We start from the raw sequence: 10,678 nt of genomic DNA on the forward strand, positions 1-10,678 counted from the left end.
AGAGAGAGAGAGAGAGAGAGAGAGAGAGAGAGAGAGAGAGAGAGAGAGGTAGGTAGGTAGGTAGGTAGGTAGGTAGGTAGGTAGATAAACATTCTAGCTGCCTATCCACCAATATCTGAGCCAAGTAATAAACAGGAGAGAAAGTAGAATTGCACACTCATGGATGTAAATTCACGACAATACTACTTAATTCTGCTGCAAAGTTTTGCATGATTAAAAAGTTAGAAACATTTGTTTTAACTATTTAGAAAACATCAGATAGCAAAAGGAGAAAGGAAAATGAGAAACTGTCACTGACAATTTACAGGCCAGTGTTCAAACAGGCAAATGGGCTCAAAGCTAGTACTACCTTTTCTCCAACAATTTACATGGGTAAACTATATACATATATGCTTATATATGTATATATGTACATATGTTATGCATATGTAAAGAGGAAAAATAAATATATATACACCATTAAAAAATGTCAGAGATATACCTTTTGTTTGCTACCTGAAACATTGCTGTCTAGACTATTCCTGAAAAGTGTACAAGGAATATTGTTACTTTTATGTGAAACTCATTGTGGTAGATGAATGGGAGCTGCTTCAAAAAATGAAGCATACAGCCTGAATAAGCAAAAGCAATCACAACTTGAGCAGGCTGAAATCCTGATTCATAGTTAGGTACTTACCCCTTGAAAAAAGGCAGTTTCACAAAAATGAAAATTTTCCAGACCAACTGGAAGAAAGGTGTAGACACAGAAAGAAGTAGTAACAGCCTGACCCAGAGGTGCAGCAGAAGCCTCAGGTCTCAGTGAAGGCCTTTGTTCAGAGGACAGAACAAGAGTTAGTGAAGGGAAGTAAGTAAGTAGGTAACACAATTGCATGTAAGATGCAACCAATAGAAATAAGATACAAATATCTAATATGAAGAATTTACCAGTAGACGTGTTTTTCTCTGTTAGAATTTTAAAAATCAAGATTGCCTACAAATCCAAATGGCATTTTGTAGATAATCCATAGCTACTATTCTTGAAGGCAGATGCATTAGAAACTCTATGGTCTCATATAGGAAGCATGACTAAATTATGAAATTTTTTTTATAACATTAAAATCTGAGAAAGTGATTATCATTGTGTAAACCACAGAACCTTCAAAACTCTTCTCCAATCCCACACCACCACCATAATGAGAAAAGTTCATGCTTGTTCATACTTTCATGAAGTAGCCTGCCTATGGATTAAGCATCACTGCTATAACCCTCCTTGTCCAAGTGTAGTGTCTGCATTCAAATTTTGCAAGGGTGTTCAATGGCATTGGTACAGTTTTGTCTGCACTACTGTCTCTATACTGACTCCCAAGCCAACTTCAGTTCAGGTGCAGAGACTGGTACAGCCCTGGTTAAGTGTAGACCTTTCTTAGATCAATTGCACCAATGACCCCAGTGCCTCACTTCCCTAAAATATTATCATAGTATCATAGAAAAGACCTCTAAAATAATCTAGACCAACCTTTAACTTAGCAACATCAAATCCAAAATAACCATGTCACTAAGCACTACATCTACTTAGGGACATAGTTTAGTGGGTAGTATTGGTGGTAGGGGGATGTTGGACGAGATGATCTTGGAGGTCTTGTCCAACCTTAATGATTCTATGATTCTACATTGACCTTAGTATCTGAAGTGTTTAACTTAGTGAAGCATACACCCATTAAAGCCATGAGCAGCCAGTTTCTCCAGTAGAATGCTGTGGGAAACAGTGTCAAAAGTCTTGCTGAAATCTAGGTGTATCAATATAATCATCTTCCTATAAGGATGCAGCTGAAAATACCCAAAAGTGAAAAACTGAATTAATTCATGTTTCACATGCTAAATTTACACACAGTTTTGCATTCCATTTTATAGGAATTCCATACTGGCAATTGATTGAGATTCTTTTCTCTTGGAAAAAAAAAAATATATATATATATTAAAATAACCATCAGCTGCACTAAGTGAACAGTTTCTGTTTTCAAATATTGTCTCTCCAGAACACTAATATTTTAGTGGTTTTGTTTTCCATTTGATTATATGGTTCTTTCTTCATGTTAAACCACGTTGTAATGGAGCAAGACCTTGTATTTTGTCTTTACACAATGTGACTATCCCCATTGACTTCAAGTGGCCTTGTGACTTCAAGCTGTCACAAACATAAGTCATCACAATGTCAGTCAGACCTTTAAACAGTAACTATCTCGTCTTGCTAATTCTGCAGAACAATTCAGTCATTTACATACTGCACTTTCGAACCCACAGATTCCATGCTCTCTGCCAGAGGTTTGAAGAGAGGTAGGGAATGGAACTAAACCATTTTATGTATTGTTAGGTTCCACTATGAAATTCAGCCTGCTTTCTGTTTCTTCCATTGTACTGTGTTTTAATTAATTTATTAGTAAGCTTAAAGGTAGTTAAAATTTGTTACAAGTGGATCAATAGTTTAATAAAACAGCATGGAAACTGTAGGAAGCACAGATCTATACTTCTATTCATACATCTCAGACACTTGCCTTTCAAACAGTGCTTACGTGGTAGATTTATAATCCCCTCATATTTCTATTGCATGCATAAAAACAAAACAATTGTTATGGCAACATGCTGAAAATGTATTTATAGTGTTTCACACAAATAAATAGAGGTGGGCAAACCATAGGGAGAAAATGGACATTAAATTTCCTCAATCAAAGAACAAAGAATGCATTACATTCAAAAAGTTTGTGTGATGCCACATGTCTCTGTCAGTTATCACCAAAGTGGTTCTATTTTCTACAAAAATAAAGGTAATAAGCATGGCTTAAAAATTGTCCTAAATTTCCAATTTTACTTTTAATATTTACAGCACAATTAAAAGAAAGTCATCTGAATTTACATAGTGTGGGAAAAAATATTTTTTTAATATAAAAATCAAAACAGAGAGGCAGAACACTAGTTATTATAAATCATCCTGAGACTAGGTAATATCATTGTGAAGCATTATGTAATGAAGCCTGGAAAAATAACAGAAAATGTATATTTCTGTTAATTCACATATCAGTGTTTAGAGCAAATGATAAAAAAATAATAATAATTCTAACACCAATTCAGTGGGAAGCTGCAGTATTGTAAACTGGTGGCTACAAATTCTTTTCTTAGATTAAGCCATCTACTAGATGAATTCTGTTTCTCTTTGGCTAGATGACAGGAGAACAAAACAAACAAACAAACAAAAAAAAAAAACACTATCTTGCAACACATGCTTGTCAAATGAGTATTAGCAGGTAATCTGATTAGGTGGAATCAGTACAACATCTTTTAAACAAAGATTTTACCTTGTTCATGTCTGAAAAAGAATTCAAAAGAGCTGCCTGACTAATTAGAAAATGCATTCTATAAAATGTGGATGCTTTGAAATAGGCATAGATAGTTTGGACATTAATTAACATGAATTATGATTCTAGGGTTTTACATTTTGAAACCTATACCATCTTCTTAGAAAATTGACCAAAATGCAGCACCCAGCAATTAACTGGTGATGAATCGAATGTCTTGTGCCTGGATGTGGCCCCCATCAGTCCAGTCCATACAGATCCCTCTGCAGATCCTTCCTGCCCTCAAGCAGATCAACACCCCCACCCAACTTGGCATCATCTGCAAACTTACTCATGGTGCTCTTGATCTCTTCATCCAGACCGTTGATAAAAATATTAGACAAAACTGACCTAAGGACTGAGCCCTGCAGAATGCCACTGCTGATCAGCTGCCAGAAGATTCATTCATTATGATGTTTTGATCGTGGCCATCTAGCCAGTTTGTCACCCACCAAAACTGTACACTTACTCTAAGTCACGAGCCTCCATTTTCTTCAGGAGAATACTGTGAGAAAGTGTCAAACACTTTGCTAAAATCCTAATTAAATACATCATAGCCCTCCCTCATGTACTAAGCATTCTTGTCATAGAAGGAGATAAAGTTAGTTAGGCAGGATCTGCCTTTCATAAATCTACGCTGGCTGCTTCTGATCACTTCATTGTCCTCTGTGTGCTCTGTGATGGCACTCAAGATGATCTGCTCTGTAACCTTCCCTTGTAACAAGGTTAGACTGACAGATTGGCACATTGCTGGCTGATAATTGACTTTCATTAAAAATTGCATTGCTCTAACATTGCCAGTTTCACAGTACCCAATCCTGGAAGAGCAAAGTTCCTAGTGTGCATCCTGGTCCAGCTGTTCTTGTGCATGCTCTCCCACCACCTCCAGGCAAAAATGAGCTGACCCATGTCTTTGTGGGGCAGCACCATTACCAAGATCACTAAATTTATCTGGCTTGAAACTATATTTTTTATTAATATTTTCCCCTTTTTGTATTTTTGACCTGGGTTCGTTCACTGTTTCATCCGAGAGCCTCATGAATACTTGCAATTGCACATCTGAAGGGATGAAAGGGTGGGGAATGCTTTAAACTGTTATTGTCACTGAAGCTGACATACTATGAAGCTACAGCTTGAGGAGAGGAGCACATGGTATTTTCTCATAGGAAACCAATATATGACTATATTAACAATTTTGTACCTCCAACAATACTACATTTTTGGTCATTGTTGTCAATGGGAATTGGATTTACACTGCCCACAGAAAACACTTGGTAATAATTTGCAAAAGAAGAACAACAAAAACCTTATTTAAAAACATTAACTGAGATGTATTGAGTATCTTTTTTTACAAGGCAAATAAAACATTTCATATAAATTCTATTTTTTTCTCAGTGTATCTTTTTCAAACTTCTATTTCTAATCACCTCTGTACGACTGAAAATATCAGTCATCCTATGTTTCTTTATAACTGATGAGGATCAAAAAATGTACTGGGCATTCTCAAAAGTAAACAGGTGTTTAATACTAATTTAATGCAAAAAAAAAATAAAAAATATCTTAATATAAGGTAAATAATAAACACTCAATACGATATCAGCAAGATGCATGTTGAACTCAATAGGAATCATGTATGGACAGATCTCAGTATAGGATCCCTATTTAATGATGGTCAGTTCCTCATGTTATTCAGGACTTCCAAGACTGATCACGAATTAAAAACAATATTGATTTTAACATACCTTGCAAGCCTCTCAAAAGAACATAAGTAATTCGTGGCCCAAGATAATCACACAAAGAATTCCTCTGTTGCTCAGTAAATTCACAGAATACATTTAAACATAGCCAAACGCAAAGGAAAAAGAGGCAGACTATACTTACAGAATGAAGAACTATAGCCTGGAAAGCTGATATTCAGCTGGGCAATGATGGATGAGCAATTTGACATGCATTCCCAGTGGTTTGCATAACATTCTTCTGCCATGGAAAAAAAGAAAAGAAAAAAAAAAAAAAGAAAAAAAAAAAGTCATAATTATAAGTCTGCATAGTCAGTTGGGGCTAGGACTGGAACATAGCATGACATTTTCTTATTGCTAGGTTTTTAAAATGACATTGACAAATCATGCAGAAAACAAGCCATAAAGATATTTAAAGTTGGAAGGAAATACCTCACTGTGAAGACTGTAACAAGTCCATCTGTTTGTTTTATCAAAAAGAAGACTGAAAGGTGATTTGATTGCATTATATGAAACATTGTGGAGAAATATACTGAAGAGAATCTAATCCAGTAGAGAAAAACTGAAAAGAGACAAATTCAAATGGAAAAATAGCAGCTCTCCTCTAACATTGGTGGTAATAAATCAATGAAGGAAACAACTGAGGGAAAAGATGCATTCTATAACTGTTGATGTCTCTGGATGATGTTTAACTCAAAAACAAGATAGGGTTCAGCAACACTCCTAATTTAGCCCAGAGGATGCCCAGCTGGGTAGATTCTTTCCACCTGTCATATCAAGGTAAAACAGATGATCTAGTGTCTCCTTTTTGCTTTAAACTGTAAAAATACTTGCTTTCAGTTCCTGGAGGTGCTTTTACATATCATCATGCAAGCACAAGAAAATGTGTTCTCCAGTGGTAACAGAATTGTTATTCTTAACATTGTTTTCAGTGTTATTTTTAACAAGATACACAACTTAAATCATTTCTCTATAAGAAACGTCTGCAGCTTCCTATACTGGAGGTTGGCAGTTGTTGGCTGCCAACAGAAGGGCAATTGGCCCATTCTCAGGCTTAAGTTTTCATTATTTTCTCTGATTTTGAAGACCTCTGATATTATTCTTAACAGTGATGAAACAATCTACTTGTGTCTTCAATAAAACTCTGTAATTTTTAACATTGGCTTGATTGTTTCTAGACAATGTATTGCTTAGTTCGAGCTGAAGTTCGAACTTAGTTCGAGCTTAGTTAGTTCGAGCTTAGTTCGAGCTGAATTCTGAACTGTTTCCAAAATCTAGTTACATGTCTCCACATTGTTTCAGTACAAATTTAGGCCTCCTGGGTAGCGTGCATTAACAGAAAAGATTTCTAACATTCTTGCCTGTCTCATACTGTCAAAAAGGCAAATGAGTTACATGAGAATGACCAGGACATGCCAAGGTCCATTCACACTTCAAATAAGCATACCACAGAGTGTCTGCAATGTCCCCAAGGCCTTCCCTTCCCTCCCTCTTTTTTCTCCTAGATAGTGATGAGGAAAACAGATTATGAAAATACCTGGAAGCAAGAATTCACACCCTGGGGAAAAAAATAATAATAATAATAAAAAAAAAAGTTTTATAACCCTTTAAGCAAAACAGATTGACAGTTTACTTGAAAAGAAGCATTTCTAAACACAATGCTTCATTAACCAGCTAAAATGATAACTTCTTTCCACAAATAAAGTGGTGAGAATTACATTCTAGAAAAATGCTGCCATTGACACTGTGTAAAATGACAAAATACTTTGCTTTGACAGAACTGAGAGAACATTTCATTTTATGTTTCAGAGATTTATACTCATGGATTCATATTTTCAGGGCCAAAAGGCTCCATTAGATGTCTTGCATATCACACAGTTGAATTACAACTCCTTATTCTTGTACAGTTTTCAACATTTTCTGTTCAACCTAACATTTATCTTTCAGAGAGGCATCAAGGCTTGATATTCAGGCAGATCAGAAAGAAGTGAGAAGTGTATTTCTTTTCTTCTGTTTTTTTTTTTTTTTTTTTTTCATTTGGTTTGGGGAAATTTGCCGCCAATTTCTTATCTTGTAGCTTCAGTCATTTTTACAGATGTTTGGAATATTCAAAATATTTGAAAACAGAACAACAGATTGCATATTAACTGAAATAGTTGAATTCTGAGTGGTTAGTGCCAAAGACAAAAACATGAAAAGTTATTTGCAAAGTAAAAGTTTGTGGATATACATGGAGAGATGTGTTTATATGGATTTAGCTCTTTATAATGTTACTTCATGTTTTATTTATTTATTTATTTACTTTTTCTTTTGTAGATGTTACACAGATAATGGTAATTCATGAACTAGTTTGTCTTGCAGGCCCACTTTATTTCTGTGGTTGTGAAAAATTACCTATCCATATCCCTTCAGATTCCCAATTGCATGTAAATGCTGAACTAGTGCCCTCTTTAGAGTTATTTCAAACTAATCTGAGGTAACACTACTACAAATTAGATCTGATTACATAAAGTACATTATAGTTGTGGTTGTAGACATTGAGTTTGTTCTTTCAAATTTGCACCTTTACACAGGAAATTAGTCAACGTTTTATGCACAAGCTTATATTTGCCAAAAGAGCGTAAAACTTAAAGGGAATAAAATGAGGATGTGAGAAGAATGGCAACCAGATTAAAACATGTGAATAAATCTGGATATTGAAGAAAACTTTACTGAATCTTCTACCAGCAGTTAGAAAAAATATACCCAAAGAATTTCTAGCTTTTAAACTATGTGAGCAAAAACAATTTTAAGTTTCTGTTTAATTTTTCTTCTAACATTAATCTACTGAGAAGTTCAAATGAGTAATTGATGTGCTAATAAAATTCACATTTCTTTTTCTGGGAGAAAAGTTTTATGCAACAATGGAATGCTAATAATCTGAGAAATGTTTTGAATAACTTCCTTACTGGTTTAATTTGTGGTTTTAGATAGGACAATATAGGAAAGGTTTAACAATAGCTGTTTTAATATGACTTAAATACCGTATGGACCTCATCCAGGATATGGAATGCAAGGAATTTTTCTGCTGCCCTTCCAGCATTCACTGGAATGGACGAACAGAAAAAAATTTACCAACAAACATGCGAAGACACAACCCACAAACATATTTTCATCTGTTTCTGCCTGCTAGTAGATTTTCATCTTCCTCATGATAGATGAAATTAGACTCTGAAAAGAGTTATTATTTTCTCCCAACTACATGTTAATATACCAAACAAAATCAAATGATGTTCTGTTGCCTTTATTTTTTATATTTTTTTTCTGTGCATTTTAAGCTTTTTAATATTAAAGATGTTCTGAGACTTCATTAAAAAGCTGTTTTCTAGAAAGTTATTTCTATTTGTTTCCAGTGTGTTATATCAATAATAACAAAACTAGGACATAGTTTGGTTATGTTTAGCATTTAAAACATGTGTATCAGTATGCACACTATCTCATGCTCAATATTGAGATTAAGAAGAAATAAATTATTAATGAATAATACATACATATATAACTGCCTGCTCTAAGGAACCTGCTATGGCAGGGGGGTTGGCCCTGGTGATCTCTCAAGGTCCCTTCCAACTCCTAGAATTCTGTGATTCTGTGATAACCGCCTGGAAATGACTAAGCAACCTACAACTTGGCTTTAGCAGAATGGATTAGACATTTAGTGTAATATCTAAATTTTTTAAAATTTAAAACACACATAAAAACAGTTTTCTAGATTTAAGATGTACCCTAGATTTATCTAAAGAATAAAAATAAAATGAATATAAAAAAACACCTCAGAATAAATAATTAGCTTCAGTAAAAGACATTAAGAAAGCACTTGGAGACTGAAGACTTGCAAAGCAAAATTGAGCATTGTAGATATGATCCCAAATTTCTTGTCTAACAGAATAAAGATCTTACCAGATTCTTATTTACAAACATATCTTAGGATACATGCAGAAGGAAGAAAAAAAAAATAGTCGACTACAAAGAATTTCCACTTAATTTGTCTTACTACCACAAATTCATTGGAAATCTTTTATGCTTTATTCTTCATATTTAATTTCAGCTGAAATCAAAATCAATAGGAAAGACAGGCAAAACTGTAATTCCAGTTTCTCTGGTGGGGAAACAAGCTTCAGAAAAATCTGATTTTTTTAATAGCTTATGTTAAGGGCCTAAATATTAGATGGGTGTGCCTTAGACTATATCTGCCCAGGACAATAGATTGATGTCCAGTTTACAGAACAAGAAAAGGCTATGCCATCGTTTATACGTAACATTTTAACAATGGTCTCAACTACTAAGTTTGGAATATGGAAAATATAGTCATATGGAAAAGATTAATATTTAACAACATAATATATATTTATCAAGTATTCGTTGTTTTACACAATGCTTGTTTTAATTAAACAATAAAAATAAAGGAAGCCACAAAAAAAAAAAATCAAGTAATTTTTGTGGATAATTTAAATATAGAAGTATATGCATGCACAATCACTGCAGTTGCATGAACAAATCAGATAACTGTATACACAGACACAGTGAATTATGCACATTTGCAGACATAATTATCCTGTCTGTATATCCATTAAGTTAATTGCCTGCATGTACAAATTTGGCATGTAATCACATCTGCATTTTAAACATGCATACATATGGCTAAATAGTCATAAAATCAAGCTCAAAATCCTTATCCTATCACTTGTGAGAGACATTACTGACTCAATCAAAACGTGAATTATTAAAGTGATGGAAAGCACATGGAAGTTCCCTTTACCGTATTACTAAATCTTTGTAGGTCCTAAAGAAATATTCCTTACTAACCTTTACCCTTGTGAAGCAGACAAGTAAGCTTCTCCATTTTCTCCAAACAAATATTATTTTCCATGCCATAACTGTCTCTACAGTTATGGACAGAATTAACCTTATAAGGTCCTGTCTGTCTCCTGCCCTTCCCACTGCAACATGCCTCTTTATTCAGCTGTGTGTTGCTAGCATCTGCACTTAAGCATCAGTTTTCTGATGGTGCAAGCTGCAAGTGACCAGTTTACCTCTCTCCTAGGTGGCTATGGTGACCCCTGGTTTTTGACTTAAATCAAACCTGCTAACTATTTCTATATTTCTTAACCTTGCTTTCTTCAAAAATTATGCAAATGTTAACAAAGGGAATTATACATTGTTTCTGCATAAAATTAAGGCAATTTTCTTACTTTCTTTGGCTGAAACAACCTGGACAAGCCTGAGAAGTGGGCCCACGTGAACCTAATGAGGTTCAACAAATAAAAGTGCAAGGTGCTAGACCTGGGTCAGGATAATTCCAGACATGAGCAAGAAGAAATCATTGAGGGCAGCCCTGTGGAGAAGGTCTTTGAGGTTCTGGTGGACAATAGGCTTGACATGAGCCATTAGTGTGCACTTGAAGCCAAGAAGGCCAACTGCATCCTGAGCTGCATCAACAGAGGAGCGTGGCCATCAGGTCAAGAGAAGTGACAGTCCCACTCTGCCCTTGTGAGGCCTCACTTGGGGCGGGGGGGGGGGGGGGGGGGGGGGGGGGGG

General features: G+C 35.0%; 1 long non-coding RNA gene across 1 annotated transcript in view; it reads right to left on the bottom strand.

Annotated features, from left to right (window-relative positions):
• The window catches only part of LOC118160844, a 20,586-nt gene that overhangs the window by 6,666 nt on the left and 3,242 nt on the right, over positions 1 to 10,678 (bottom strand). Inside the window, exon 2 of the long non-coding RNA XR_004747705.1 lies at positions 2,159 to 2,164. This is a non-coding gene — a long non-coding RNA (uncharacterized LOC118160844). The remainder of the gene's footprint in view (positions 1 to 2,158; positions 2,165 to 10,678) is intronic.

This window comes from Oxyura jamaicensis, chromosome 1, assembly GCF_011077185.1.
Source record: "Oxyura jamaicensis isolate SHBP4307 breed ruddy duck chromosome 1, BPBGC_Ojam_1.0, whole genome shotgun sequence".
NCBI classification, from domain to species: Eukaryota; Metazoa; Chordata; class Aves; order Anseriformes; family Anatidae; genus Oxyura; species Oxyura jamaicensis.